The sequence below is a fragment of the Amia ocellicauda genome, unplaced genomic scaffold (assembly GCF_036373705.1).
Source record: "Amia ocellicauda isolate fAmiCal2 unplaced genomic scaffold, fAmiCal2.hap1 HAP1_SCAFFOLD_41, whole genome shotgun sequence".
Lineage (NCBI taxonomy): Eukaryota > Metazoa > Chordata > Actinopteri > Amiiformes > Amiidae > Amia > Amia ocellicauda.
Genome location: NW_027102981.1, coordinates 592,610 through 607,500, shown reverse-complemented (window position 1 = coordinate 607,500; position 14,891 = coordinate 592,610). Strand labels below are relative to the sequence as shown.

At 43.7% G+C, this 14,891-nt stretch overlaps 11 non-coding genes and 2 pseudogenes across 11 annotated transcripts; all 13 read left to right on the top strand.

Annotated features, from left to right (window-relative positions):
* Positions 1–264: 264 nt before the first annotated feature.
* On the top strand, positions 265–383 carry LOC136735327 (5S ribosomal RNA). The gene has a single exon (XR_010810944.1). It is a non-coding gene; the product is annotated as a 5S ribosomal RNA (ribosomal RNA).
* A 1,055-nt stretch (positions 384–1,438) lies between these two features.
* On the top strand, positions 1,439–1,557 carry LOC136735298 (5S ribosomal RNA). The gene has a single exon (XR_010810916.1). It is a non-coding gene; the product is annotated as a 5S ribosomal RNA (ribosomal RNA).
* A 1,066-nt stretch (positions 1,558–2,623) lies between these two features.
* Positions 2,624–2,742, top strand: LOC136735255 (5S ribosomal RNA). Its single transcript, XR_010810873.1, has one exon. It is a non-coding gene; the product is annotated as a 5S ribosomal RNA (ribosomal RNA).
* A 1,066-nt stretch (positions 2,743–3,808) lies between these two features.
* LOC136735801 (5S ribosomal RNA) lies at positions 3,809–3,927 on the top strand. The gene has a single exon (XR_010811328.1). It is a non-coding gene; the product is annotated as a 5S ribosomal RNA (ribosomal RNA).
* A 1,055-nt stretch (positions 3,928–4,982) lies between these two features.
* Positions 4,983–5,101, top strand: LOC136735616 (5S ribosomal RNA). Its single transcript, XR_010811153.1, has one exon. It is a non-coding gene; the product is annotated as a 5S ribosomal RNA (ribosomal RNA).
* A 1,055-nt stretch (positions 5,102–6,156) lies between these two features.
* Positions 6,157–6,275, top strand: LOC136735931 (5S ribosomal RNA). Its single transcript, XR_010811458.1, has one exon. It is a non-coding gene; the product is annotated as a 5S ribosomal RNA (ribosomal RNA).
* A 1,066-nt stretch (positions 6,276–7,341) lies between these two features.
* LOC136735713 (5S ribosomal RNA) lies at positions 7,342–7,460 on the top strand. Its single transcript, XR_010811245.1, has one exon. It is a non-coding gene; the product is annotated as a 5S ribosomal RNA (ribosomal RNA).
* Positions 7,461–8,526: 1,066 nt separating this feature from the next.
* Positions 8,527–8,635, top strand: LOC136735524 (uncharacterized; annotated as a pseudogene).
* A 1,055-nt stretch (positions 8,636–9,690) lies between these two features.
* On the top strand, positions 9,691–9,809 carry LOC136735615 (5S ribosomal RNA). The gene has a single exon (XR_010811152.1). It is a non-coding gene; the product is annotated as a 5S ribosomal RNA (ribosomal RNA).
* Positions 9,810–10,875: 1,066 nt separating this feature from the next.
* Positions 10,876–10,984, top strand: LOC136735454 (uncharacterized; annotated as a pseudogene).
* A 1,066-nt stretch (positions 10,985–12,050) lies between these two features.
* On the top strand, positions 12,051–12,169 carry LOC136735626 (5S ribosomal RNA). Its single transcript, XR_010811162.1, has one exon. It is a non-coding gene; the product is annotated as a 5S ribosomal RNA (ribosomal RNA).
* A 1,055-nt stretch (positions 12,170–13,224) lies between these two features.
* On the top strand, positions 13,225–13,343 carry LOC136735613 (5S ribosomal RNA). The gene has a single exon (XR_010811150.1). It is a non-coding gene; the product is annotated as a 5S ribosomal RNA (ribosomal RNA).
* A 1,066-nt stretch (positions 13,344–14,409) lies between these two features.
* LOC136735612 (5S ribosomal RNA) lies at positions 14,410–14,528 on the top strand. The gene has a single exon (XR_010811149.1). It is a non-coding gene; the product is annotated as a 5S ribosomal RNA (ribosomal RNA).
* Positions 14,529–14,891: the final 363 nt, after the last annotated feature.

The window sequence follows — 14,891 nt, the reverse complement described above, 5'->3', positions numbered from 1 at the left end:
ATTGCGCTTGACTGGCGTGTCAGGCACTCAATTACAGCTGTTTTATCAAGACAATGTGTTCGTTTTGTAAAATACAGTTACGGTCTGGTGTGGCACCCCAGCTAACGCACAACGTTGCCACAACGTTTCGTGTTAGCAGGGACTGTCTGCGGCACGCTGGTGTGTCCCGGACTTTAGAGTAGAGAGACAGTTCAACTGCAAGTATGAGCGGCAGAAACGGATATTGCCTTCCCTTTAAGTAGAGCATCAGGGACAGCCTCCCCGGCTTACGGCCATACTAGCCTGAATACGCCCGATCTCGTCCGATCTTGGAAGCTAAGCAGGCTCCGGCCTGGTCAGTACTTGGATGGGAGACCGCCTGGGAATACCAGGTACTGTAAGCTTTTGCATCTTTTACACACCAGAGGGCGACAAATCACGAGTTTTAACTTTGGATACACGCAATTTCTTCATTATTTCAGATTTGACTTCCCCAAATACACAGGCATACAATAGATCTTGTTCTCCAACGTAAACGGTCCCTAGTAACTAGGGTACATTCGTAAATAAATTGAGCATCATGGCTAGAAGTGACTAAATGTTGCCTAATCTTTCTCATCGAGAAATGACACAATTACAGCAACACAAAAAGGAACTCCACCGGACAAAGTTCAGTGCTCACAAGGAGCCTCATTCAACACACACGGTTCCATTCCCATTCATGCAAAGCACGAAAGTGTAAAACTTGGGAACATACTTGAGAGCAAAGATCACATTCAATCTCATTCAAGGCACGGATGTGAATGCAACGGGATGAAATTACTGAAATGATGCCTGCCCTCGAACTGTGATGATGGACTACCCGACTCGCCAATAATATTGGGTTCTGGTGTATTGAAATACAGGAGCTGCTGGATTTGTGTGTTTTCTTACCCCCTCACCATAGTTTGTCAAATGTTTAAACAACTGAACTTATATTCAAGGTTTGTTTCTCTTCATATGTTTTACTGGTTTACATTTGTCTCAGCAACCTGTTGAATGATTCTTCTGCTTTCAAAACAAAATGACAACAGGATGAATGCACACACTTGAAAATACAATACATGCAATGTTATGCATCATAGTGATGCAACCTCCTTTCAGTTTCATACTGCATGGCAATTGAAATCCTTACTGAAATGCACACCTTCTCAAGATTGCGCTTGACTGGCGTGTCAGGCACTCAATTACAGCTGTTTTATCAAGACAATGTGTTCGTTTTGTAAAATATAGTTCCGGTCTGGTGTGGCACCCCAGCTAACGCACAACGTTGCCACAACGTTTCGTGTTAGCAGGGACTGTCTGCGGCGCGCTGGTGTGTCCCGGACTTTAGAGTAGAGAGACAGTTCAACTGCAAGTATGAGCGGCAGAAACGGATATTGCCTTCCCTTTAAGTAGAGCGTCAGGGACAGCCTCCCTGGCTTACGGCCGTACTAGCCTGAATACGCCTGATTTCGTCCGATCTCGGAAGCTAAGCAGGCTCGGGCCTGGTCAGTACTTGGATGGGAGACCGCCTGGGAATACCAGGTGCTGTAAGCTTTTGCACCTTTTACACACCAGAGGGCGACAAATCACGAGTTTTAACTTTGGATTCACACAATTTCATCATTATTTCAGATTTGACTTCCCCAAATACACAGGCATACAATAGATCTTGTTCTCCAACGTAAACGGTCCCTAGTAACTAGGGTACATTCGTAAATAAATTGAGCATCATGGCTAGAAGTGACTAAATGTTGCCTAATCTTTCTCTTCGAGAAATGACACAATTACAGCAACACAAAAAGGAACTCCACCGGACAAAGTTCAGTGCTCACAAGGAGCCTCATTCAACACACACGGTTCCATTCCCATTCATGCAAAGCACGAAAGTGTAAAACTTGGGAACATACTTGAGAGCAAAGATCACATTCAATCTCATTCAAGGCACGGATGTGAATGCAACGGGATGAAATTACTGAAATGATGCCTGCCCTCGAACTGTGATGATGGACTACCCGACTCGCCAATAATATTGGGTTCTGGTGTATTGAAATACAGGAGCTGCTGGATTTGTGTGTTTTCTTACCCCCTCACCATAGTTTGTCAAATGTTTAAACAACTGAACTTATATTCAAGGTTTGTTTCTCTTCATATGTTTTACTGGTTTACATTTGTCTCAGCAACCTGTTGAATGATTCTTCTGCTTTCAAAACAAAATGACAACAGGATGAATGCACACACTTGAAAATACAATACATGCAATGTTATGCATCATAGTGATGCAACCTCCTTTTAGTTTCATACTGCATGTCAATTGAAATCCTTACTGAAATGCACACCTTCTCAAGATTGCGCTTGACTGGCGTGTCAGGCACTCAATTACAGCTGTATTATCAAGACAATGTGTTCGTTTTGTAAAATATAGTTCCGGTCTGGTGTGGCACCCCAGTTAACGCACAACGTTGCCACAACGTTGCCACAACGTGGCGTGTTAGCAGGGACTGTCTGCGGCGCACTGGTGTGTCCCGGGCTTTAGAGTAGAGAGACAGTTCAACTGTAAGTATGAACGGCAGAAAAGGATATTGCCTTCCCTTTAAGTAGAGCGTCAGGGACAGCCTCCCTGGCTTACGGCCATACTAGCCTGAATACGCCCGATCTCGTCCGATCTCGGAAACTAAGCAGGCTCTGGCCTGGTCAGTACTTGGATGGGAGACCGCCTGGGAATACCAGGTGCTGTAAGCTTTTGCATCTTTTACACACCAGAGGGCGACAAATCACGAGTTTTAACTTTGGATACACGCAATTTCATCATTATTTCAGATTTGACTTCCCCAAATACACAGGCATACAATAGATCTTGTTCTCCAACGTAAACGGTCCCTAGTAACTAGGGTACATTCGTAAATAAATTGAGCATCATGGCTAGAAGTGACTAAATGTTGCCTAATCTTTCTCATCGAGAAATGACACAATTACAGCAACACAAAAAGGAACTCCACCGGACAAAGTTCAGTGCTCACAAGGAGCCTAATTCAACACACACGGTTCCATTCCCATTCATGCAAAGCACGAAAGTGTAAAACTTGGGAACATACTTGAGAGCAAAGATCACATTAAATCTCATTCAAGGCACGGATGTGAATGCAACGGGATGAAATTACTGAAATGATGCCTGCCCTCGAACTGTGATGATGGACTACCCGACTCGCCAATAATATTGGGTTCTGGTGTATTGAAATACAGGAGCTGCTGGATTTGTGTGTTTTCTTACCCCCTCACCATAGTTTGTCAAATGTTTATACAACTGAACTTATATTCAAGGTTTGTTTCTCTTCATATGTTTTACTGGTTTACATTTGTCTCAGCAACCTGTTGAATGATTCTTCTGCTTTCAAAACAAAATGACAACAGGATGAATGCACACACTTGAAAATACAATACATGCAATGTTATGCATCATAGTGATGCAACCTCCTTTCAGTTTCATACTGCATGTCAATTGAAATCCTTACTGAAATGCACACCTTCTCAAGATTGCGCTTGACTGGCGTGTCAGGCACTCAATTACAGCTGTTTTATCAAGACAATGTGTTCGTTTTGTAAAATATAGTTCCGGTCTGGTGTGGCACCCCAGCTAACGCACAACGTTGCCACAACGTTGCCACAACGTGGCGTGTTAGCAGGGACTGTCTGCGGCGCACTGGTGTGTCCCGGGCTTTAGAGTAGAGAGACAGTTCAACTGTAAGTATGAACGGCAGAAAAGGATATTGCCTTCCCTGTAAGTAGAGCGTCAGGGACAGCCTCCCTGGCTTACGGCCATACTAGCCTGAATACGCCCGATCTCGTCCGATCTCGGAAGCTAAGCAGGCTCTGGCCTGGTCAGTACTTGGATGGGAGACCGCCTGGGAATACCAGGTGCTGTAAGCTTTTGCATCTTTTACACACCAGAGGGCGACAAATCACGAGTTTTAACTTTGGATACACGCAATTTCATCATTATTTCAGATTTGACTTCCCCAAATACACAGGCATACAATAGATCTTGTTCTCCAACGTAAACGGTCCCTAGTAACTAGGGTACATTCGTAAATAAATTGAGCATCATGGCTAGAAGTGACTAAATGTTGCCTAATCTTTCTCATCGAGAAATGACACAATTACAGCAACACAAAAAGGAACTCCACCGGACAAAGTTCAGTGCTCACAAGGAGCCTCATTCAACACACACGGTTCCATTCCCATTCATGCAAAGCACGAAAGTGTAAAACTTGGGAACATACTTGAGAGCAAAGATCACATTCAATCTCATTCAAGGCACGGATGTGAATGCAACGGGATGAAATTACTGAAATGATGCCTGCCCTCGAACTGTGATGATGGACTACCCGACTCGCCAATAATATTGGGTTCTGGTGTATTGAAATACAGGAGCTGCTGGATTTGTGTGTTTTCTTACCCCCTCACCATAGTTTGTCAAATGTTTATACAACTGAACTTATATTCAAGGTTTGTTTCTCTTCATATGTTTTACTGGTTTACATTTGTCTCAGCAACCTGTTGAATGATTCTTCTGCTTTCAAAACAAAATGACAACAGGATGAATGCACACACTTGAAAATACAATACATGCAATGTTATGCATCATAGTGATGCAACCTCCTTTCAGTTTCATACTGCATGTCAATTGAAATCCTTACTGAAATGCACACCTTCTCAAGATTGCGCTTGACTGGCGTGTCAGGCACTCAATTACAGCTGTTTTATCAAGACAATGTGTTCGTTTTGTAAAATATAGTTCCGGTCTGGTGTGGCACCCCAGCTAACGCACAACGTTGCCACAACGTTTCGTGTTAGCAGGGACTGTCTGCGGCGCGCTGGTGTGTCCCGGACTTTAGAGTAGAGAGACAGTTCAACTGCAAGTATGAGCGGCAGAAACGGATATTGCCTTCCCTTTAAGTAGAGCGTCAGGGACAGCTTCCCCGGCTTACGGCCATACTAGCCTGAATACGCCCGATCTCGTCCGATCTCGGAAGCTAAGCAGGCTCGGGCCTGGTCAGTACTTGGATGGGAGACCGCCTGGGAATACCAGGTGCTGTAAGCTTTTGCATCTTTTACACACCAGAGGGCGACAAATCACGAGTTTTAACTTTGGATACACGCAATTTCATCATTATTTCAGATTTGACTTCCCCAAATACACAGGCATACAATAGATCTTGTTCTCCAACGTAAACGGTCCCTAGTAACTAGGGTACATTCGTAAATAAATTGAGCATCATGGCTAGAAGTGACTAAATGTTGCCTAATCTTTCTCATCGAGAAATGACACAATTACAGCAACACAAAAAGGAACTCCACCGGACAAAGTTCAGTGCTCACAAGGAGCCTCATTCAACACACACGGTTCCATTCCCATTCATGCAAAGCACGAAAGTGTAAAACTTGGGAACATACTTGAGAGCAAAGATCACATTCAATCTCATTCAAGTCACGGATGTGAATGCAACGGGATGAAATTACTGAAATGATGCCTGCCCTCGAACTGTGATGATGGACTACCCGACTCGCCAATAATATTGGGTTCTGGTGTATTGAAATACAGGAGCTGCTGGATTTGTGTGTTTTCTTACCCCCTCACCATAGTTTGTCAAATGTTTAAACAACTGAACTTATATTCAAGGTTTGTTTCTCTTCACATGTTTTACTGGTTTACATTTGTCTCAGCAACCTGTTGAATGATTCTTCTGCTTTCAAAACAAAATGACAACAGGATGAATGCACACACTTGAAAATACAATACATGCAATGTTATGCATCATAGTGATGCAACCTCCTTTCAGTTTCATACTGCATGTCAATTGAAATCCTTACTGAAATGCACACCTTCTCAAGATTGCGCTTGACTGGCGTGTCAGGCACTCAATTACAGCTGTATTATCAAGACAATGTGTTCGTTTTGTAAAATATAGTTCCGGTCTGGTGTGGCACCCCAGTTAACGCACAACGTTGCCACAACGTTTCGTGTTAGCAGGGACTGTCTGCGGCGCGCTGGTGTGTCCCGGACTTTAGAGTAGAGAGACAGTTCAACTGCAAGTATGAGCGGCAGAAACGGATATTGCCTTCCCTTTAAGTAGAGCATCAGGGACAGCCTCCCCGGCTTACGGCCATACTAGCCTGAATACGCCCGATCTCGTCCGATCTCGGAAGCTAAGCAGGCTCCGGCCTGGTCAGTACTTGGATGGGAGACCGCCTGGGAATACCAGGTGCTGTAAGCTTTTGCATCTTTTACACACCAGAGGGCGACAAATCACGAGTTTTAACTTTGGATACACGCAATTTCATCATTATTTCAGATTTGACTTCCCCAAATACACAGGCATACAATAGATCTTGTTCTCCAACGTAAACGGTCCCTAGTAACTAGGGTACATTCGTAAATAAATTGAGCATCATGGCTAGAAGTGACTAAATGTTGCCTAATCTTTCTCATCGAGAAATGACACAATTACAGCAACACAAAAAGGAACTCCACCGGACAAAGTTCAGTGCTCACAAGGAGCCTCATTCAACACACACGGTTCCATTCCCATTCATGCAAAGCACGAAAGTGTAAAACTTGGGAACATACTTGAGAGCAAAGATCACATTCAATCTCATTCAAGGCACGGATGTGAATGCAACGGGATGAAATTACTGAAATGATGCCTGCCCTCGAACTGTGATGATGGACTACCCGACTCGCCAATAATATTGGGTTCTGGTGTATTGAAATACAGGAGCTGCTGGATTTGTGTGTTTTCTTACCCCCTCACCATAGTTTGTCAAATGTTTAAACAACTGAACTTATATTCAAGGTTTGTTTCTCTTCATATGTTTTACTGGTTTACATTTGTCTCAGCAACCTGTTGAATGATTCTTCTGCTTTCAAAACAAAATGACAACAGGATGAATGCACACACTTGAAAATACAATACATGCAATGTTATGCATCATAGTGATGCAACCTCCTTTCAGTTTCATACTGCATGTCAATTGAAATCCTTACTGAAATGCACACCTTCTCAAGATTGCGCTTGACGGGCGTGTCAGGCACTCAATTACAGCTGTTTTATCAAGACAATGTGTTCGTTTTGTAATATATAGTTCCGGTCTGGTGTGGCACCCCAGCTAACGCACAACGTTTCCACAATGTTGCCACAACGTGGCGTGTTAGCAGGGACTGTCTGCGGCGCGCTGGTGTGTCCCGGGCTTTAGAGTAGAGAGACAGTTCAACTGTAAGTATGAACGGCAGAAACGGATATTGCCTTCCCTTTAAGTAGAGCGTCAGGGACAGCCTCACTGGCTTACGGCCATACTAGCCTGAATACGCCCGATCTCGTCCGATCTCGGAAGCTAAGCAGGCTCGGGCCTGGTCAGTACTTGGATGGGAGACCGCCTGGGAATACCTGGTGCTGTAAGCTTTTGCATCTTTTACACACCAGAGGGCGACAAATCACGAGTTTTAACTTTGGATACACGCAATTTCATCATTATTTCAGATTTGACTTCCCCAAATACACAGGCATACAATAGATCTTGTTCTCCAACGTAAACGGTCCCTAGTAACTAGGGTACATTCGTAAATAAATTGAGCATCATGGCTAGAAGTGACTAAATGTTGCCTAATCTTTCTCATCGAGAAATGACACAATTACAGCAACACAAAAAGGAACTCCACCGGACAAAGTTCAGTGCTCACAAGGAGCCTCATTCAACACACACGGTTCCATTCCCATTCATGCAAAGCACGAAAGTGTAAAACTTGGGAACATACTTGAGAGCAAAGATCACATTCAATCTCATTCAAGGCACGGATGTGAATGCAACGGGATGAAATTACTGAAATGATGCCTGCCCTCGAACTGTGATGATGGACTACCCGACTCGCCAATAATATTGGGTTCTGGTGTATTGAAATACAGGAGCTGCTGGATTTGTGTGTTTTCTTACCCCCTCACCATAGTTTGTCAAATGTTTAAACAACTGAACTTATATTCAAGGTATGTTTCTCTTCATATGTTTTACTGGTTTACATTTGTCTCAGCAACCTGTTGAATGATTCTTCTGCTTTCAAAACAAAATGACAACAGGATGAATGCACACACTTGAAAATACAATACATGCAATGTTATGCATCATAGTGATGCAACCTCCTTTCAGTTTCATACTGCATGTCAATTGAAATCCTTACTGAAATGCACACCTTCTCAAGATTGCGCTTGACTGGCGTGTCAGGCACGCAATTACAGCTGTTTTATCAAGACAATGTGTTCGTTTTGTAATATATAGTTCTGGTCTGGTGTGGCACCCCAGCTAACGCACAACGTTGCCACAATGTTGCCACAACGTGGCATGTAAGCAGGGACTGGCTGCAGCGCGCTGGTGTGTCCCGGGCTTTAGAGTAGAGAGACAGTTCAACTGCAAGTATGAGCGGCAGAAACGGATATTGCCTTCCCTTTAAGTAGAGCGTCAGGGACAGCCTTCCTGGCTTACGGCCATACTAGCCTGAATACGCCCGATCTCGGAAGCTAAGCAGGCTCGTGCCTGGTCAGTACTTGGATGGGAGACAGCCTGGGAATACCAGGTGCTGTAAGCTTTTGCATCTTTTACACACCAAAGGGCGACAAATCACGAGTTTTAACTTTGGATACACGCAATTTCATCATTATTTCAGATTTGACTTCCCCAAATACACAGGCATACAATAGATCTTGTTCTCCAACGTAAACGGTCCCTAGTAACTAGTGTACATTTGTAAATAAATTGAGCATCATGGCTAGAAGTGACTAAATGTTGCCTAATCTTTCTCATCGAGAAATGACACAATTACAGCAACACAAAAAGGAACTCCACCGGACAAAGTTCAGTGCTCACAAGGAGCCTCATTCAACACACACGGTTCCATTCCCATTCATGCAAAGCACGAAAGTGTAAAACTTGGGAACATACTTGAGAGCAATGATCACATTCGATCTCATTCAAGGCACGGATGTGAATGCAACGGGATGAAATTACTGAAATGATGCCTGCCCTCGAACTGTGATGATGGACTACCCGACTCGCCAATAATATTGGGTTCTGGTGTATTGAAATACAGGAGCTGCTGGATTTGTGTGTTTTCTTACCCCCTCACCATAGTTTGTCAAATGTTTAAACAACTGAACTTATATTCAAGGTTTGTTTCTCTTCATATGTTTTACTGGTTTACATTTGTCTCAGCAACCTGTTGAATGATTCTTCTGCTTTCAAAACAAAATGACAACAGGATGAATGCACACACTTGAAAATACAATACATGCAATGTTATGCATCATAGTGATGCAACCTCCTTTCAGTTTCATACTGCATGTCAATTGAAATCCTTACTGAAATGCACACCTTCTCAAGATTGCGCTTGACTGGCATGTCAGGCACTCAATTACAGCTGTATTATCAAGACAATGTGTTCGTTTTGTAAAATATAGTTCCGGTCTGGTGTGGCACCCCAGCTAACGCACAACGTTGCCACAACGTTTCGTGTTAGCAGGGACTGTCTGCGGCGCGCTGGTGTGTCCCGGACTTTAGAGTAGAGAGACAGTTCAACTGCAAGTATGAGCGGCAGAAACGGATATTGCCTTCCCTTTAAGTAGAGCGTCAGGGACAGCTTCCCTGGCTTACGGCCATACTAGCCTGAATACGCCCGATCTCGTCCGATCTCGGAAGCTAAGCAGGCTCGGGCCTGGTCAGTACTTGGATGGGAGACCGCCTGGGAATACCAGGTGCTGTAAGCTTTTGCATCTTTTACACACCAGAGGGCGACAAATCACGAGTTTTAACTTTGGATACACGCAATTTCATCATTATTTCAGATTTGACTTCCCCAAATACACAGGCATACAATAGATCTTGTTCTCCAACGTAAACGGTCCCTAGTAACTAGGGTACATTCGTAAATAAATTGAGCATCATGGCTAGAAGTGACTAAATGTTGCCTAATCTTTCTCATCGAGAAATGACACAATTACAGCAACACAAAAAGGAACTCCACCGGACAAAGTTCAGTGCTCACAAGGAGCCTCATTCAACACACACGGTTCCATTCCCATTCATGCAAAGCACGAAAGTGTAAAACTTGGGAACATACTTGAGAGCAAAGATCACATTCAATCTCATTCAAGGCACGGATGTGAATGCAACGGGATGAAATTACTGAAATGATGCCTGCCCTCGAACTGTGATGATGGACTACCCGACTCGCCAATAATATTGGGTTCTGGTGTATTGAAATACAGGAGCTGCTGGATTTGTGTGTTTTCTTACCCCCTCACCATAGTTTGTCAAATGTTTAAACAACTGAACTTATATTCAAGGTATGTTTCTCTTCATATGTTTTACTGGTTTACATTTGTCTCAGCAACCTGTTGAATGATTCTTCTGCTTTCAAAACAAAATGACAACAGGATGAATGCACACACTTGAAAATACAATACATGCAATGTTATGCATCATAGTGATGCAACCTCCTTTCAGTTTCATACTGCATGTCAATTGAAATCCTTACTGAAATGCACACCTTCTCAAGATTGCGCTTGACTGGCGTGTCAGGCACGCAATTACAGCTGTTTTATCAAGACAATGTGTTCGTTTTGTAATATATAGTTCCGGTCTGGTGTGGCACCCCAGCTAACGCACAACGTTGCCACAATGTTGCCACAACGTGGCATGTAAGAAGGGACTGGCTGCAGCGCGCTGGTGTGTCCCGGGCTTTAGAGTAGAGAGACAGTTCAACTGCAAGTATGAGCGGCAGAAACGGATATTGCCTTCCCTTTAAGTAGAGCGTCAGGGACAGCTTCCCTGGCTTACGGCCATACTAGCCTGAATACGCCCGATCTCGGAAGCTAAGCAGGCTCGGGCCTGGTCAGTACTTGGATGGGAGACCGCCTGGGAATACCAGGTGCTGTAAGCTTTTGCATCTTTTACACACCAGAGGGCGACAAATCACGAGTTTTAACTTTGGATACACGCAATTTCATCATTATTTCAGATTTGACTTCCCCAAATACACAGGCATACAATAGATCTTGTTCTCCAACGTAAACGGTCCCTAGTAACTAGGGTACATTCGTAAATAAATTGAGCATCATGGCTAGAAGTGACTAAATGTTGCCTAATCTTTCTCATCGAGAAATGACACAATTACAGCAACACAAAAAGGAACTCCACCGGACAAAGTTCAGTGCTCACAAGGAGCCTCATTCAACACACACGGTTCCATTCCCATTCATGCAAAGCACGAAAGTGTAAAACTTGGGAACATACTTGAGAGCAAAGATCACATTCAATCTCATTCAAGGCACGGATGTGAATGCAACGGGATGAAATTACTGAAATGATGCCTGCCCTCGAACTGTGATGATGGACTACCCGACTCGCCAATAATATTGGGTTCTGGTGTATTGAAATACAGGAGCTGCTGGATTTGTGTGTTTTCTTACCCCCTCACCATAGTTTGTCAAATGTTTAAACAACTGAACTTATATTCAAGGTTTGTTTCTCTTCATATGTTTTACTGGTTTACATTTGTCTCAGCAACCTGTTGAATGATTCTTCTGCTTTCAAAACAAAATGACAACAGGATGAATGCACACACTTGAAAATACAATACATGCAATGTTATGCATCATAGTGATGCAACCTCCTTTCAGTTTCATACTGCATGTCAATTGAAATCCTTACTGAAATGCACACCTTCTCAAGATTGCGCTTGACTGGCGTGTCAGGCACTCAATTACAGCTGTTTTATCAAGAGAATGTGTTCGTTTTGTAATATATAGTTCCGGTCTGGTGTGGCACCCCAGCTAACGCACAACGTTGCCACAATGTTGCCACAACGTGGCGTGTTAGCAGGGACTGTCTGCGGCGCGCTGGTGTGTCCCGGGCTTTAGAGTAGAGAGACAGTTCAACTGCAAGTATGAACGGCAGAAACGGATATTGCCTTCCCTTTAAGTAGAGCGTCAGGGACAGCCTCCCTGGCTTACGGCCATACTAGCCTGAATACGCCCGATCTCGTCCGATCTCGGAAGCTAAGCAGGCTTGGGCCTGGTCAGTACTTGGATGGGAGACCGCCTGGGAATACCAGGTGCTGTAAGCTATTGCATCTTTTACACACCAGAGGGCGACAGATCACGAGTTTTAACTTTGGATACACGCAATTTCATCATTATTTCAGATTTGACTTCCCCAAATACACAGGCATACAATAGATCTTGTTCTCCAACGTAAACGGTCCCTAGTAACTAGGGTACATTCGTAAATAAATTGAGCATCATGGCTAGAAGTGACTAAATGTTGCCTAATCTTTCTCATCGAGAAATGACACAATTACAGCAACACAAAAAGGAACTCCACCGGACAATGTTCAGTGCTCACAAGGAGCTTCATTCAACACACACGGTTCCATTCCCATTCATGCAAAGCACGAAAGTGTAAAACTTGGGAACATACTTGAGAGCAAAGATCACATTCAATCTCATTCAAGGCACGGATGTGAATGCAACGGGATGAAATTACTGAAATGATGCCTGCCCTCGAACTGTGATGATGGACTACCCGACTCGCCAATAATATTGGGTTCTGGTGTATTGAAATACAGGAGCTGCTGGATTTGTGTGTTTTCTTACCCCCTCACCATAGTTTGTCAAATGTTTAAACAACTGAACTTATATTCAAGGTTTGTTTCTCTTCATATGTTTTACTGGTTTACATTTGTCTCAGCAACCTGTTGAATGATTCTTCTGCTTTCAAAACAAAATGACAACAGGATGAATGCACACACTTGAAAATACAATACATGCAATGTTATGCATCATAGTGATGCAACCTCCTTTCAGTTTCATACTGCATGTCAATTGAAATCCTTACTGAAATGCACACCTTCTCAAGATTGCGCTTGACTGGCGTGTCAGGCACTCAATTACAGCTGTTTTATCAAGACAATGTGTTCGTTTTGTAATATATAGTTCCGGTCTGGTGTGGCACCCCAGCTAACGCACAACGTTGCCACAACGTTTCGTGTTAGCAGGGACTGTCTGCGGCGCGCTGGTGTGTCCCGGACTTTAGAGTAGAGAGACAGTTCAATTGCAAGTATGAGCGGAAGAAACGGATATTGCCTTCCCTTTAAGTAGAGCGTCAGGGACAGTCTCCCTGGCTTACGGCCATACTAGCCTGAATACGCCCGATCTCGTCCGATCTCGGAAGCTAAGCAGGCTCGGGCCTGGTCAGTACTTGGATGGGAGACCGCCTGGGAATACCAGGTGCTGTAAGCTTTTGCATCTTTTACACACCAGAGGGCGACAAATCACGAGTTTTAACTTTGTATACACGCAATTTCATCATTATTTCAGATTTGACTTCCCCAAATACACAGGCATAGAATAGATCTTGTTCTCCAACGTAAACGGTCCCTAGTAACTAGTGTACATTCGTAAATAAATTGAGCATCATGGCTAGAAGTGACTAAATGTTGCCTAATCTTTCTCATCGAGAAATGACACAATTACAGCAACACAAAAAGGAACTCCACCGGACAAAGTTCAGTGCTCACAAGGAGCCTCATTCAACACACACGGTTCCATTCCCATTCATGCAAAGCACGAAAGTGTAAAACTTGGGAAAATACTTGAGAGCAAAGATCACATTCAATCTCATTCAAGGCACGGATGTGAATGCAACGGGATGAAATTACTGAAATGATGCCTGCCCTCGAACTGTGATGATGGACTACCCGACTCGCCAATAATATTGGGTTCTGGTGTATTGAAATACAGGAGCTGCTGGATTTGTGTGTTTTCTTACCCCCTCACCATAGTTTGTCAAATGTTTAAACAACTGAACTTATATTCAAGGTTTGTTTCTCTTCATATGTTTTACTGGTTTACATTTGTCTCAGCAACCTGTTGAATGATTCTTCTGCTTTCAAAACAAAATGACAACAGGATGAATGCACACACTTGAAAATACAATACATGCAATGTTATGCATCATAGTGATGCAACCTCCTTTCAGTTTCATACTGCATGTCAATTGAAATCCTTACTGAAATGCACACCTTCTCAAGATTGCGCTTGACTGGCGTGTCAGGCACTCAATTACAGCTGTTTTATCAAGAGAATGTGTTCGTTTTGTAATATATAGTTCCGGTCTGGTGTGGCACCCCAGCTAACGCACAACGTTGCCACAATGTTGCCACAACGTGGCGTGTTAGCAGGGACTGTCTGCGGCGCGCTGGTGTGTCCCGGGCTTTAGAGTAGAGAGACAGTTCAACTGTAAGTATGAACGGCAGAAACGGATATTGCCTTCCCTTTAAGTAGAGCGTCAGGGACAGCCTCCCTGGCTTACGGCCATACTAGCCTGAATACGCCCGATCTCGTCCGATCTCGGAAGCTAAGCAGGCTCGGGCCTGGTCAGTACTTGGATGGGAGACCGCCTGGGAATACCAGGTGCTGTAAGCTTTTGCATCTTTTACACACCAGAGGGCGACAAATCACAAGTTTTAACTTTGGATACACGCAATTTCATCATTATTTCAGATTTGACTTCCCCAAATACACAGGCATACAATAGATCTTGTTCTCCAACGTAAACGGTCCCTAGTAACTAGGGTACATTCGTAAATAAATTGAGCATCATGGCTAGAAGTGACTAAATGTTGCCTAATCTTTCTCATCGAGAAATGACACAATTACAGCAACACAAAAAGGAACTCCACCGGACAAAGTTCAGTGCTCACAAGGAGCTTCATTCAACACACACGGTTCCATTCCCATTCATGCAAAGCACGAAAGTGTAAAACTTGGGAACATACTTGAGAGCAA